Source organism: Amyelois transitella, chromosome 7 (assembly GCF_032362555.1).
Source record: "Amyelois transitella isolate CPQ chromosome 7, ilAmyTran1.1, whole genome shotgun sequence".
NCBI lineage: Eukaryota > Metazoa > Arthropoda > Insecta > Lepidoptera > Pyralidae > Amyelois > Amyelois transitella.
The window spans coordinates 2,238,587-2,245,087 of NC_083510.1; the positions used below are offsets into that span (position 1 = coordinate 2,238,587).

The window sequence follows — 6,501 nt, forward strand, 5'->3', positions numbered from 1 at the left end:
AATAGACCTTTTATCGAGGAAGGCTTTGGGCTATTTAACATCACGCTGCAACTATAATGAGCGAAGAAATAATGGAGAACGTGAAAAAATCGGAGAAAATTATTCAACCTTGAGGGCTTCAATGATGCCCAAAATAACTATTCCACGCGGACGAAGTCGCGGGCACAGCTATAAATCATAAAATAGCTAAATGTTTGCGTGAGCAAGAACATGCGTTGATGTCTTTTATATGAAGATCGCTTTAAATGAAGCACGATGTAGGTAAGCCATTTTAACCGTACCATTGGAAAGTCATTTATTTCTTTGCTTGAACCAAAATAATTTATTTTTATACAATATAAAAAAAACTGATCCTGGATCGTGGTTTAGGTTTCACGTCATAATAAAAAGTGAAACAGTGATAGGTTCCACTTTTCGAAAAGACGCAACTTGGACTAATGTCTGCGGAGACGATATTTTTTCTACATACATTCATATAATCACGTCTATATCACTAGCGGGGTAGACAGAGCCACCAGTCTTGAAAAGACTGATAGGCTACGTTCAGCTTGGCTTAATGATAGAGTTGAGATTAAAATAGTGACATGTGACTAGCCCATCCCCTAAAAGAAGAATCTCAAGTTTATAAGCCCTTTCCCTTGGTTGCCTTTTACGGCATCCACGGGGAAGAGATGGAGTGGTCCTATTCTTTTTTCTATTGGTGTCGGGAACGACACGGCACACACATTTTGTTCTTATCACAGAAAAAACTGACGTTCTGCATTTTCCTTTATAGGGCTTTCAAAAGGACTTCCCTAATTTCGAACGGGAATTAAACAAAACTTATTCCGTGCCTAAGAATTCGCAAGATCTTATTTCTGTAATGATTCCGCTTCAAGTTCTTCGTAAACTTTGGACTCTTTCTCGGAATTTTTAAAACAATGATATTATTAAACGAATTTAATATATTCGCTGGTTAAGCACGCGTGACGGTGCGTATTTATTATCTTTTATACACGAAAATGATATAATCATATTTTATGGCGAGGAAACCCGTGTGTTCATTAAAAAATTTATGTGTAGCCGTGATCCAATCTGACCAGGATCTTTGCCCTAATTGTTCTGGAAGATCTGCAATGAGATACTTAGTTTTATTCTTTGAATACTTATAAGTTGCCGTGTGGTTTCCAGCACATACATACATATGGTCACGTCTATATCCCTTGCGGGGTAGACAGAGCCAACAGTCTTCAAAAGACTGAATGGCTACGTTCAGCTATTTGGCTTAATGATAGAATTCCAGCACCTTAGAATAGAACTTATCCTTGCCACGGATGACGTAAAAGGCGATTAAGGTAAGGTAACTTGGGATTGCTCTTGTACGCGATTAGCTAGCAACCTGTCACTATTTGAATCTCAACTCCATCATAAAGCCGTATAGCCCTATACATACATGTAATCACGTCTTTATCCCTTGCGGGGTAGACAGAGCCAACAATCTTGAAAAGACTGATAGGCCACGTTCAGCTGTTTGGCTTAATGATAGAATTGAGATTCAAATAGTGACCCATTCACATGACGGAGTGAGGTTCAATGACTCAAAAATTATAATGTAAAAATTTACGGGCACTCCGTTTATATATTAATTTTGTCTGTTTGTCGGTTTTTCCACCGATACAATCGCAGTAATTAACTGTTGCATCCGTGTTTGCGTGAATGTTAGGATTTTTACCATATACCGGGTCGGATTATAATTTTTAAGCATAGAATTGCATATTCATATCATAGTTTATCTAATTTAGCGTGAATACACACATTTTTAATTTATATTTGTAACTTCCATACTAATGTAATCAAGAAAAAGAAATTGAAATTTTATTTGTAACGAATCAATGGAATAGAATCATGGAAAAAGATATGAATTGGTTCTATTACAAAGTTCCGGAAACCACACGACACTCCGTGGGATAGACATGGAGTAATATAATCCCTTGTACAGGTCTTTTTTTTTACATTTTCATACATTATTTCTCAATTTGTTTTCTAAGAATACCTTCTTTTTTTGTTCTAATTTTACAACATTATAGAAACCAAAAATGTTTTTTTTTGTGGGTAGATTCGATTAAAATATTTCGTCTTTTTGGTTTGTAAAATAGTGATACAATGTACAATATATTCTCAAATTTGTAATATTGATTAATATATTTCAACAAGTATAAAGAAGCATGGTTTGTTGTTTGCTGCAATAAAATACTATATTTAATTAATTAATAGGGTACTTTTCCTACAAAAGGGATTTGGAATGAGTCGTTTAACCCCCTTTTATTTTCCTAGGAATGGAAAATAAATCATTCCCTTTAACTAATAGATAGGAAATTACTAAGGGGCCTAGTTCTATTTAGAACAGTATGTAGTTGTAGGTAGATATACATTTATTAAAGTACAAAGTATTTCCATGTTTTGAGATATGAATTTTACATGATTCAAAACCCAAATATGGATCCAAAAAAAAGTCTCCCAAATTTTTAAAATCCTTTTACGAAAAACGAAAATCAGCAGTCTACCACATAATTTGATTATAACATATTTTTATTAATTAATAATTGTATATGTGTAGTTTTTTTAAGATTGTTGGCTCTATCTACCCCGCAAGGGATATTGGCGTAATTCTATGTTACAAAAAGTAACATGTAATTTTTTTTTAAAATAAAAAAACTACCTACCGACGACACACACTACACAAAACACTTTTCACTCACAACGCTTGCGACGGCGGCCGGTAACTCGCGCATGATCGCGTTATGCGCGTGCGCAGCCTCAACTCACAGTTAGCACTGCCATGCTTGCGGGCTGCCCGCCGCGGGTTAGTCAGTCAGAGTCAATACGACACGCATTTGCGGATTATGTATAGAGAGCTGATTATTTTGCGTCAATATAAATAAAAAAAATCTGCCCTAACATTATTTTTTACACACTGAAAGAAAAACGTTCCAGCCACGTCGCCACGAACACAGTCATGTTGTGGTCATCTTTATAGTTTTTTATAAATTGTTAAGATTTTAAAGGGTTACTTTTCCTAAAAATAAAGGATTTCATCAAATTAAGTAAGTTAGTGCCTGTGATACGGTAATTATATCAAACAAGCGTACCAGATATTTGATTTAACCAATGAATGACCCTTTTTCACTCTAAAGTTTCTTTACTGACAAAGTTACTACTGGTATTAAAAAAATATTTGAGAAGCTAAGAAAATCTGGGAGGACACACCGGTTGATGTAAGATAAGGTAAATGCGAGATTAAGGGGTTGGTGTCAATTTTGAAGAGAATTTTGTTCTGTTTTTAAAAAGTATTCTGTGTCCGTTTTGAAGAACTTTATATTCTGTTCTTTAAAAGGAACGTAATCCTCAAGGAAATAAAGAGATTAGATTGTTTGTAGCTTTTTAAGAAATACTAAAAATATAAAAAGATGTAATGACTTAAATTTATTGAAATGTAAAATGACGTGAAAAAGTGCCTGAGAAGGCTTATTTTCTAAATAAAATATTAACTTTGATTTTGATTCATTAAAACAAAATATATCAAGTGTACATAGGGGCTTCTAATTTTCAATATAAAAATAACTATGATATAGTATCATCTTCATAGCGTTTGTCTCATCCTGGTGTTACGCCATCCCTAGTAAGGTGCCTGGTAATCTTCCAAGCTCCCAATCGATCACACGAGAAACTAAAGTGCTAAACTACTTACTTTATTACTCTTTTTAAGGAGACATGCTGGGGAAATGGGATTCTAAATAATTTGATTTATTTTCAAATAAGTATACAAGGTATCGCTTATTGATGTCAACAAAAAAGTATTATATCCAAAGGCCATGCTTTGGAAAAAGGGCAGGGTAGAAGAAGCGCGGAACATACTACATACACACAATTAACAAATAAAGATAAATCTTAACCGTGAACGAATGTACATTGTCTACATTTTAAAGTACGGAAAACTATGTAGAACACATTGCAAGAACTCACCTCTTAGACACACTTAAACAACACTTGTCACACTGGCGCACCTGCCGCAATGTCCACAACTGACATAATCGAATCAACCTACTTACAGCCAAAGAAAGCAATACTAAAGCTGACATATTGTTGTCCTCACACCTTATCACTTTCCATCTCTTTCACACTCATAGAACAAACTGGGACAGACAGACAATTAGTGAAAAGTGGTCAGGTTTGGTGATCACTCAATAAATCGTCGTCTGATCGATTTTTATTTGATTGGGCGCAGCTGCGTTTTAATTTGAATCTTAAATACTATCACCATTAGGTTTATAGTTAGAAATAAATAAGTATATATGACACATAGAATAATTTACTAAGTTTCGGTAAGTGGTTTTCGTTGGATATTTCCACAGATACATCGTCACTTAAAATATATTAAACCCTGTCGTATGAATGATGTAAAAGGGCGACTAAGATAATATAGAAATCATCATATTGACCAAAAATAAATATAGTGTGCCGGAATAGACTGAGCATACAATCTGGAAAGCCTCGAAGGCCACATTCAGCTTGTTATTTAGATTCAGGTAATGACAGGTTGCTAGCCCCTTTCCCAAAAGAGAATTCTATGCTGATAAGCATATACTTTATCGTCTGTTATAAAGTTACTACTACTACTACGCCGTTCTTATTTATGATGTACTTAATTGAATTTGAATCTGCTAACTCTAAAAACATCTGTTTAATTATCCAAGAGTATGACATTGCTAAAATTACTCCATTGAGATTACCTACTGACCTGAAAAATCTTATTGTCATTTGTCAATTCCATAGTTTACCTAGCTACCTATGACAGTCTACTAACTTTTACTTAATTCCTAACTGTAGTACATTCTCATAGCAAATTGACTTGTAGAATTGCTCATTTATTTAAATCTAGTGCTTTCAAACATTCCTTTAGTCTGTTATGTATGTCAGTGGTTTTCCTAGCATGAAGGAATTTATAATAGGTAGTAATTTATAATATATGGGAAAATATTTAATCACACACATATTGAGGTAGCCCCAAAGTAAATTCGAGTCTCGTGTTGCAGGAAACTAACTCAAAGAAACTATATTTAACAATAAATAAATAATCATCAAGACCCAGACCAATTAGTTATTTTGCGTCATCCATCATTTTCCAGTACCCGAAACCGCCGAGCTTGCATGAAGAGAGTTATGAATGTGGATGAAGCGAAGGAAGTATGCAAAGATCGTGGCAAGTGGAAAGAGGTAGTCTCTGCCTACCCCTCCGGGAAAGAGGCGTGATTTTATGTAAGTATGTATGTATCATTTTCCAAGGTCCCGATTCGGTTCTTGAACAGGTCATTAACTGTTCAAAGTATTTTATTCAGAAGCGATAATTGGACTTCTGCAAAAAAAAACAGTTTAATTCACAACTAATATACCCTTCTCATCTTCCCCCTTGTGTTAGTTCCAAATGCGTCTTCACCTCTCAGGAGAAGTTCAGGATCCGCCTGTTATTTCGATCCTGAAGTGAGCAAGACAGGTTTTAAATGAAGCGTCTGACATCAGCAAGTTTACAGGCAAAAATATTTGTTTTACAAGCACAATGTAAAGAAATTGTGTTTAAGTAAACAGTAAACGATTTTATTGTCGAAAGAATAAGACAGATTTAGGCAGTTGAATGTTCTTTCTGTATGTAGAATAGTTTAGAAGACGTATGATTATTTCCCAGCTATAAACATTTCAACATAGACCTTAGTATTTTCAATTAATCTAACTCAGTATTCAAAGAGTAACCTTCAACGAAATCTGCTCTGGTTTCTTTATCTGCTTATAAAAGGCTATAAAAGGAGTTTTATATTGCTTTCTCTTTTATTCAGACTGCTGGCGGACGCGGTGTGAATTATAAACAACATCTTTGCAATACGCTTCGGATTGTGTGTTTCCATTGTCATAAGGGGATTTTAAATCATTTTACGAGGAAAGATTGTATGAGGAAACTTGCATGTGGTGAGGATAGGTTATGGAGGTAGGACTGGAGTCGCTTTTTGTAAAAACCTGACTTTCTCAATCCAGTTTATTGGTCAAAAGCACACCTCGTACTGAGGTATGAACTTACCATAAGGAAGCTGTGATTCAGAATAGAAAAAACTCGCTATGTACACATAGGATTAGCTGAGGATAATCCTTATAAGAACCACTAGAATTTTCAATAGTGAGAAGTACTCAAATAAATTCACTCACATTGGTTTTCGAGTCATTCCTATGGTCCTGTCTAACCCGTTAATACATTAGACTCGTATAAAGACTTGATAAATGTATTTATTAAAAGTTAGGAGGACGAAACCTTAAGTAGTCCGAATAACTTATTTTTTCCCGTATCGTATATAACAATGAGCCCATACCGGCGAGATTCACGATTGCGCAACTTGCGTGGGAACTCACACAATCGACTTTTTGTATCAATCTGTATGCAGAAATAGAGGAACTCACTTCCGTGTCACTAGACTGTAC

General features: G+C 34.9%; 1 protein-coding gene across 1 annotated transcript in view; it reads right to left on the minus strand.

Moving 5' to 3' along the window:
* LOC106143518 (protein spaetzle 5) overlaps window positions 1–2,812 on the minus strand; it is a 31,733-nt gene extending 28,921 nt beyond the window's left edge. Inside the window, exon 1 of the mRNA XM_013345631.2 lies at window positions 2,703–2,812. The gene's annotated coding sequence lies outside the window, so the exon portion shown is untranslated. The remainder of the gene's footprint in view (window positions 1–2,702) is intronic.
* Between the last annotated feature and the right edge of the window lie 3,689 nt (window positions 2,813–6,501).